Raw genomic sequence first — 10,361 nt, 5'->3', positions numbered from 1 at the left:
GGACACAGAGAAAGATAGGGGCTTATAGTTTTGCTTCCCAACCTTTTACCTCAAGGGTAATGTCAACAATAATAGCTCATGCTAACTTACATCCAATTGGATATATATATCAGGATCTTTCCAACACAGTGTGCTTACCAAAGGATAAAATGTAAAAAGGAAAGGTGAAGATCACCTTGACTCTTGCATAAGATAGAAGATAATAGTAAAAGATAGGCCCTTCGTAGAGGGAAGCAGAGGTTGTCATGCGCTTTCAGGGTTGGATGCACAAAATCTTAATGCGAAAGAACATCACTTTACATTGCCACTTGTGATATGGACCTTTATTATGCAGTCCGTCGCTTTTATTTCTTCCACATCACAAGATCGTATAAAGCTTATTTTCTCCCACACTAATAAGTCATACATATTTAGAGAGCAATTTTTATTGCTTGCACCGATGACAACTTACTTGAAGGATCTTACTCAATCCATAGGTAGATATGGTGGACTCTCATGGCAAAACTGGTTTTAAGGGTATTTGGAAGCACAAGTAGTATCTCTACTTGGTGCAAAGAATCTGGCAAGCATGAGGGAGAAAGGCAAGCTCAACATGTTGGATGATCCATGACAATATACTTTGTTTCAAATATAAGAAAACATAACCCATTACGTTGTCTTCCTTGTCCAACATAAACTCTTTAGCATGTCATATTTTAATGAGTGCTCCCAATCATAAAAGATGTCCAAGATAGTATATTTATATGTGAAACCTCTCTTTCTTTATTACTTCCTATTAATTGCAACGATGACCAAAACTATGTTTGTCAACTCTCAACAACTTTTAATCATCATACTATCTTTATGTGAAGTCATTACTTTCCATAAGATCATTATGATCTCTTTGTTTCTTTTTATTTCTTTCTATTATTTTCTTTTATTCACTCAAGATCATAGCAAGATAATCAAGCCCTTGACTCAACACTAATCTTTATTATATATAGCTCACGGACTCGATTACATAAAAGGATCATAGAGCAAAACTCAAAACTAAATCATACTAACACTTTATTCTACTAGATCAAGATAATACCAAAAGGATCGAACTAAGAAAAACGGTAAAGATAGGAGTGTGATGGTGATACGATACCGGGGCACCTCCCCCAAGCTTGGCAGTCACCAAGGGGAGTGCCCATACCCATGTGATTAGCTCTCCTTTGCCGGTGGAGGAGATGGAGTTGTTGATGATGTAGGCTTGTAGTCTATCCTCCAAGGCATAGGCTCCCCATCATAGAAGGATGATCGAGTCTCCGGGATCCTCAAATATGCAACCAAACTCATCCTCTTGAATCTATATTCATACTCCCAGTTTTGGTTTTGCAGGTCATAGATCTGGGCTTGGAGGTGCTCGATTTTCTCATGCAGCTTGAATATGGCCTCCCCAATGTCCTTGGCGTCTAGCTTGTGGTTGTTGGTGAACTCCGTGATTATTATGTGATTGGAGTCGAGTCCACGCTCCACCATCTCCTGGCAGTTGAAAACTTGTTGCTCTATTGCCTCGAGCCTTGTCTCCATGCTTCCGGTCCTCCTTGGCCCCTCAACATCGTGGATGTGCAACACCCCCTCATGCATCTCAATGGTTTGATGGTGTTGCAACACCTCCGCGAGGTAGGGGTTGATGACCTTCTCGAAGAACTTGTCCTTGGGGGCGCTTGAAGACGTCATGGGGATCTAGATCTGTCAGAAAAATAGCTCGAAACGAAAACAGAGGATATTTGCGTGATACGGGAGTCAAAACCTTCGGGAGATTATATAATGAATTTTTACCGACCAAAATACGTATCGTGCAAAAAAATGGAGTCCGGAGAGCACACGAGGTGCCCACGAGGCAGGGGGCGTGCCTAGGGGGTAGGGCGCGCCTCCCACCCTCGTGGAAGCCTCGTTTCCTTCCCGGACTGCTTCTTATTTTCCTATTTTTCTAAATATTCCAAAACGGAGAAAAATTGCCATTAGAACTGTTTTGGAGTCGGTTTACTTACCGTACCACATACCTATTCCTTTTCGGAGTCTAAAACGTTCTGGAAAGTGTCCCTTATGTACTCCTCCGGGGTTACGGTTTCAATAATATTAGTTTCAACATTTATGGGATTACCTGAGATATAATGTTTGATTCTTTGACCGTTCACCACCTTCGGATTTGTGCCTTCAAAGTTATTGATTTTTATGGCACCGGAACGATAGACCTCCTCGATAACATAAGGGCCTTCCCATTTAGAGAGAAGTTTTCCTGCAAAAAATCTTAAACGAGAGTTGTATAGCAACACATAATCACCTACATTAAACTCACGTTTTTGTATCCTTTTGTCGTGCCATCTTTTAACTATTTCTTTAAACAACTTGGCATTCTCATAGGCTTGGGTTCTCCATTCATCAAGTGAGCTAATATCAAATAACCTCTTCTCACCGGCAAGTTTGAAATCATAATTAAGCTCTTTAATTGCCCAATATGCCTTATGTTCTAGTTCGAGAGGTAAATGACATGCTTTTCCATAAACCATTTTATACGGAGACATACCCATAGGATTTTTATATGCAGTTCTATAGGCCCATAATGCATCATCAAGTTTCTTGGACCAATTCTTTCTAGATCTATTAACAGTCTTTTGCAAAGTTAATTTGAGCTCTCTATTACTCAATTCCACTTGACCACTAGACTGTGGATGATATGGAGATGAAATTCTATGATTAACATCATACTTAGCAAGCATTCTATGAAAAGCACCATGAATGAAATGTGAACCACCATCAGTCATTAAATATCTAGGGACTCCAAAGCTCAGAAAAATAACTTCTTTAGGCATCTTAATAGAGGTGTTATGATCAGCACTACTAGTTGGAATAGCTTCTACCCACTTAGTAACGTAATCAATAGCAACTAAAATATGTGTGTATCCTTTAGAGGCAGGAAACGGTCCCATATAATCAAAGCCCCAAACATCAAATGGTTCAATGACAAGTGAATAATTCATAGGCGTTTCTTGACGTCTACTAATATTACCAATTCTTTGACATTCATCACAAGATAAGACAAACTTACGGGCATCTTTGAAGAGAGTAGGCCAATAATAACCAGATTGCAATACCTTATGTGTAGTTCTATCTCCAGCGTGGTGCCCTCCATAAGCCTCGGAGTGACACTTGCGTAGGATCTGTTCCTGTTCATGCTCAGGTACACAATGCCTAATAACACCATCTACTCCTTCTTTATAAAGATGTGGGTCATCCCAGAAGTAATGTCTTAAATCATAGAAGAACTTTTCTTTGCTGGTATGTGAAACTAGGTGGTATAAATTTAGCAACAATGTAATTAGCATAATCAGCATACCATGGAGCAGTACGAGAAACATTTATGACATTTAGTTGTTCATCAGGAAAGCTATCATCAATAGGTAGTGGGTCATCAAGAACATTTTCTAACCTAGACAAGTTGTCTACAACGGGGTTCTCAGCTCCCTTTCTATCGATAATATGCAAATCAAATTCTTGAAGCAGGAGAACCCATCTAATAAGTCTAGGCTTAGCATCTTTCTTTTCCATAAGATATTTAATAGCAGCATGATCAGTGTGAATAGTTACTTTAGAATCAACGATATAAGGTCTGAACTTATCACAAGCAAATACAACTACTAAAAATTCTTTTTCAGTGGTAGCATAATTTCTCTAGGCATTGTCTAGAGTTTTACTAGCATATTGAATGACATTTAATTTCTTATCAACTCTTTGCCCTAGAACAGCACCTACAGCATAATCGCTAGCATCAGACATGATTTCAAAGGGTAAATTCCAATCAGGTGGCTGAACAATAGGTGTAGAAATTAATGCTTTCTTAAGTATTTCAAATGCTTCTACACAACCATCATCAAAGACAAAAGGTATATCTTTTCTAAAAGATTAGTCAGAGGCCGAGAAATTTTTGAGAACTCCTTAATGAACCTCCTATAAAAACCGGCATGACCAAGGAAACTTCTTATACCTTTGATGTCCTTGGGACACGGCATGTTTTCAATAGCATCAACTTTAGCTTTATCAACTTCAATACCTCTTTCAGAAATTTTATGCCCCAAGACAATGCCTTCATTAACCATAAAGTGGCACTTCTCCCAGTTCAAGACAAGATTGGTTTCTTCATATCTCTGCAAAACTCGATCAAGGTTGCTCAAGCAATCATCAAAAGAGGATCCATAAACGGAGAAATCATCCATGAAAACCTCACATATCTTTTCACAAAAGTCAGAGAATATAGCCATCATGCATCTTTGAAAGGTAGCGGGTGCATTACATAAACCAAAAGGCATACGTCTATAAGCAAAAGTACCGAAAGGGCAAGTAAAAGTGGTCTTTGCTTGATCATCAGCTGACACAGGTATTTGAGAGAAACCAGAGTAACCATCTAGAAAGAAAAAATGTGTATGTTTGGATAATCTTTCTAGCATTTGATCAATAAAAGGTAAGGGGTAATGATCTTTTTTAGTAGCCTTATTTAATTTGCGAAAATCAATTACCGTCCTATAACCTGTAATAATTCTTTGCGGGATCAATTCATCTCTATCATTAGGAACGACAGTAATACCTCCCTTCTTAGGGACACAATGGACAGGACATACCCACTGACTATCAGCAACGGGATAAATACTACCTGCCTCAAGGAGCTTTAGTATTTCCTTTCTTACTACTTCCTTCATCTTCGGATTTAGCCGTCGTAGATGATCAATAACTGGTTTGGCGTCTTTCTCCAAATTTATTTTGTGTTGGCATAGAGTGGGACTAATGCCCTTAAGATCATCAAGCGTATATCCAATAGCAGCACGGTGCTTCTTCAGAGTTTTCAATAATTTCTCTTCCTCCTTCTCTGAAAGGTTAGCACTAATAATAACAAGATATATCTTCTTTTCATCAAGATAAGCATATTTAAGAGTATCAGGTAATGGTTTAAGCTCAAACACGGGATCACCCTTGGGTGGAGGAGGATCCCCTAGGATTTCAACAGGCAAGTTGTGTTTCAGAATAGGTCCATGTTTAAAGAATACTTCATCTATTTCCCTTCTTTCATTCATTAACATATCATTTTCATGGTCTAGCAAATATTGTTCTAAAGGATCACTAGGAGGCACGGCAATAGAAGCAAGACCAATAATTTCATCTTTACTAGGCAATTCTTCATCACGAGGTTGTCTACGAAATTTAGAGAAATTAAACTCTTGAGACATATCATCCAAACCAATAGTAACAACATCCTTTTCGCAGTCTATCTTAGCATTAACAGTATTCAAGAAGGGTCTACCAAATATAATGGGACAAAAGCTATCTTCTGGGGAACCAAGAACAAGAAAATCAGCAGGATATTTAGTTTTCCCACACAAGACTTCAACATCTCTAACAATCCCAGCCGGTGAAATAGTATATCTATTAGCAAGTTTAATGGTAACATCGATATCTTCTATCTCAGCTGGTGCAATATCATGCATAATTTCTTTGTATAAGGAAATAGGTATTGCACTAGCACTAGCACCCATATCACACAAGCCATGATAACAATGATCTCCTATTTTAATAGAAATAACAGGCATTCCTACCACAGGTCTATGTTTATCTTTAGCACTAGGTTTAGCAATTCTAGCAGTCTCATCGCAGAAATAAATAACATGCCCATCGATATTATCAGCCAAGATATCTTTAACAATAGCAATATTAGGTTCAACTTTAACTTGCTCAGGAGGTGCATAAGTTCTAATATTACTTTTACGAACCACAATTGAAGCTTTAACATGATCCTTTATCCTAATAGGAAAAGGTGGTTTCTCAACATAAGTAGTAGGATCAATAGGATCATTATAAGTGATAGTCTTTTCTTCAACTTTAATAGGTTCAACCACTTTTACTTCTATGGGAGGATGATATTTAAACCACTACTCCTTAGGGAGACCAACGTGAGTAGCAAAAGATTCACAAAAAGAAGCTACTATCTCAGAGTCAAGTCCATATTTAGTGCTAAATTTACAGAAAACATCGGTATCCATAAAAGATTTAACACAATCAAACTTGGGTGTTATACCTGACTCCTTACCTTCGTCGAGATCCCAATTTTCAGAGTTGCCTTTAATTCTTTCCAATAAATCCCATTTGAATTCAATAGTCTTCATCATAAAAGAACCAGTACAAGAAGTATCAAGCATGGAGCGATTGTTGTCAGAAAGCCGAGCATAAATTTTTTGAATAATCATTTCTCTTGAGAGCTCATGATTGGGGCATGAATATAACATTGACTTAAGCCTCCCCCGAGCTTGAGCCCCTTACGAACCAACACATAAACTAGGGTTTAAGCTTCTGTCACTCTAGCAACCCATCATCTACTTATTACTTCCCAATGCCTTCCTCTAGGACCTAACAATGGTGAAGTGTCATGTAGTCGACGTTCACATAACACCACTAGAGTAGAGACAACATACATCTCATCAAAATATCGAACGAATACCAAATTCACATGACTACTAATAGCAAGACTTCTCCCATGTCCTCAGGAACAAACATAACTACTCACAAAGCATATTCATGTTCTTAATCAGAGGGGTATTAATATGCATAATGGATCTGAACATATGATCTTCCACCAAATAAACCAACTAGCATCAACTACAAGGAGTAATCAACACTACTAGCAACCTACAGGTACCAATCTCAGGCTATGAGACAAAGATTGGATACAAGAGATGAACTAGGGTTTGAGAGGAGATGGTGTTGGTAAAGATGTTGATGAAGATGGACCCCCTCCTGATGAGTGGATCGTTGGTGATGACGATGGCGAAGATTTCCCCCTCCCGGACGGAAGTTTCCCCGGCAGAACAGCTCCGCCAGAGCCCTAGATTGGTTCCGCCAAGGTTCCGCCTCGTGGCGGCGGAGTCTCGTCCCGAAAGCTTGCTTATGATTTTTCTCGGACGAAAGACTTCATATAGCAGAAGATGGGCACCGGAGGGCCACCAGGGGGCCCATGAGGCAGGGGGCGCGCCCCCACCCTCGTGGCCAAGGTGTGGGCCTCCTCTGGTATTTTCTTCGCTCCGTATTTTTTATTATTTCCAAAAATAACTTCCGTGGAGTTTCAGGACTTTTGGAGTTGTGCAAAATAGGTCTCTAATATTTGCTCCTTTTCCAGCCCAGAATTCCAGCTGCCGGCATTCTCCCTCTTCATGTAAACCTTGTAAAATAAGAGAGAATAGGCATAAGTATTGTGACATAATGTGTAATAACAACCCATAATGCAATAAATAACGATATAAAAGCATGATGTAAAATGGACGTATCACCCCTACAGCAATCATATCAATAAACCCTTCCGCATCATTACGATGTGGTTCCTCTATGCTGCCCGCAAAGGGTAACTTGCAAACGTCACAAAAATCATAAAGGGACATCTCCTTATACTCATCATATAAATAAAAATCCACCAAAGGTGGTGATCTCCTAGCATGGAAATGAAAATTTTGCAAAAAAATATTAGTGAGTAGGGGATACTGTTCGCGCTGGTCGCGGAGGAAGTCGGTGAGGCCCGCATTCTCAGCCAAATAATAAAAATCATCATGAATGCCGGCTGCCCTCAAGAAATCATCACAAGGCCATTCACACGGCCGAACCTCCGCGGTGCGAGAGACATTATGTTTGGGCTTCTTATCCTCTTCCCTTTGCTTGTCCTTCGAGCTTCGACTCGAAGAGCCCCTCAAAAATCTCTTCATTACTTTCTGCAAATTCCTGAAATTTTTAGTAACTCAAAATAAAAGTGAACCAAACTCAACAAAATTGATAGCAACTACTCCCACAAGTGCCTAGAGACTATATCATGCATTAGAACTACTTGGGACCAAATAAATTTGACATGCAAGCTCAAGAACAGGGTCACCTAAGCAGTAAAAATTTGCAATAAATAAAGCACTAGAACAAAAACTAATTGGACCATTGGAGGAGTCACATACTGAAGAACAATCCCCCAAAGCAGTTTTGTGAGTGGAGCTTTGAGCAAGGAGATCAAAAATGGCAGCAAGATGAGCTAGAACTCGTGCTTGAGCTGGTTGGTGATTTTTTTGGGAGGAAGAAGGAGTGTGTGGGTGCAGGAATAAGTGGAGGGGGGCCACCAGGGGCCCACGAGGCAGGGGGCGCGCTCGGGGGGTGGGAGCGCCCTGGACCCTCGTGGCCAGGTGCTTGCTCCCCCAATGTGTTCTTAGTGCCAAATATTCTTAAATATTTTAGAAAAAATAATATTTCAATTTCAGGGCATTTGGAGAACTTTTATTTTTGAGGTATTTTTTATTGCGTGAATAATTCAGAAAATAGACAGAAAATACTATTTTTTCCTTATTTAATCTAAATAACATAAAGTAAAAGGAGGGTACAGAAGGTTGTGCTTTCTAACTTCATTCACCTCATGCTCATCAAAAGGAATCCACTAACAAGGTTGATCAAGTCTTGTTAACAAACTCATTCCGAATCGCATGAAACCGGAGAAATTTCGAATAACACTAAGTTACCTCAATGGGGATATGCACATCCCCAATAATAAGAATACCATATTTCTTCTTGACAGTAGGAAGAGGAAATTCAAAACCTCCAAAAATAATCGATGGAATTTTTCCAATAGAATTGATACTGTGGACTTGAGGTTGTTTCCTCGGAAAGTGTACCGTATGCTCATACCATTAACATGAAAAGTGACATTGCCTTTGTTGCAATCAATAACAGCCCCTGCAGTATTCAGAAAGAGTCTACCAAGGATAATCGACATACTATCGTCCTCGGGAATATCAAGAATAACAAAGTTCGTTAAAATAGTAACATTTGCAACCACAACAGGCACATCCTCACAAATACCGATAGGTATAGCAGTTGATTTATCGGCCATTTGCAAAGATATTTCAGTAGGTGTCAACTTATTCAAATCAAGTCTACGATATAAAGAGAGAGGCATAACACTAACACCGGCTCCAAGATCACATAAAGCAATTTTAACATAGTTTCTTTTAATGGAGCATGGTATGGTTGGTACTCCTGGATCTCCAAGTTTCTTAGGTATTCCACCTTTAAAAGTATAATTAGCAAGCATGGTGGAAATTTCAGCTTCCGGTATCTTTCTTTTATTTGTAAAAATATCTTTCATATACTTAGCATAAGGATTCATTTTAAGCATATCAGTCAAACGCATACGCAAAAAGATAGGTCTAATCATTTCAGCAAAGCGCTGATACGTCTCCAACGTATCTATAATTTTTGATTGTTCCATGTTATATTATATTCTGTTTTGGATGTTTAATGGGCTTTATTATACACTTTTATATTATTTTTGGGACTAACCTATTAACCAGAGGCCTAGCCCAGATTGTTATTATTTTGCCTATTTCAGTGTTTCGTAGAAAAGGAATATCAAACGGAGTCCAAACGGAATGAAACCTTCGGGAACGTGATTTTCGGAATGAACGTGATCCAGAGGACTTGGAGTCCACGTCAAGAAAGCAACGAGGAGGGCACGAGGCAGGGGGCACGCCTACCCCCCTGGGCGCGCCCTCCACCCTCATGGGCCCCTCGTGGCTCCCCTGACCGACTTCTTTTGCCTATATATACCTACGTACCACCAAACGATCAGATACGGAGCCAAAACCCTATTTCCACCGCTGCAACCTTCTGTACCCATGAGATCCCATCTTGGGGCCTTTTCCGGCGCTCCGTCGGAGGGGGCATCGATCACGGAGGGCTTCTACATCAACACCATAGCCTCTCTGATGATGTGTGAGTAGTTTACCTCAGACCTTCGGGTCCATAGTTATTAGCTAGATGGCTTCTTCTCTCTCTTTGGATCTCAATACAATATTGTCCTCGATCTTCTTGGAGATCTATTCGATGTAATCTTCTTTTGCGGTGTGTTTGTCGAGATTCAATGAATTGTGGGTTTAAGATCAAGATTATCTATGAACAATATTTGAATCTCCTCTGGATTCTTTTATGTATGATTGGTTATCTTTGCAAGTCTCTTCGAATTATCAGTTTGGTTTGGCCTACTAGATTGATCTTTCTTGCAATGGGAGAAGTGCTTAGCTTTGGGTTCAATCTTGCGGTGTCCTTTCCCAGTGACAGCAGGGGCAGCAAGGCACGTATTGTATTGTTGCCATCGAGGATAAAAAGATGGGGTTTATACCATATTGCATGAGTTTATCCCTCTACATCATGTCATCTTTCTTAAAGCATTACTCTGTTCTTATGAACTTAATACTCTAGATGCATGTTGGATATCGGTCGATGTGTGTAGTAATAGTAGTAGATGCAGAATCGTTCCGGTCTACTTGTCG

Source organism: Triticum aestivum, chromosome 6D (genome assembly GCF_018294505.1).
Source record: "Triticum aestivum cultivar Chinese Spring chromosome 6D, IWGSC CS RefSeq v2.1, whole genome shotgun sequence".
In the NCBI taxonomy this organism is placed as follows: Eukaryota; Viridiplantae; Streptophyta; class Magnoliopsida; order Poales; family Poaceae; genus Triticum; species Triticum aestivum.
Note: the sequence above shows the minus strand (reverse complement) of the source record.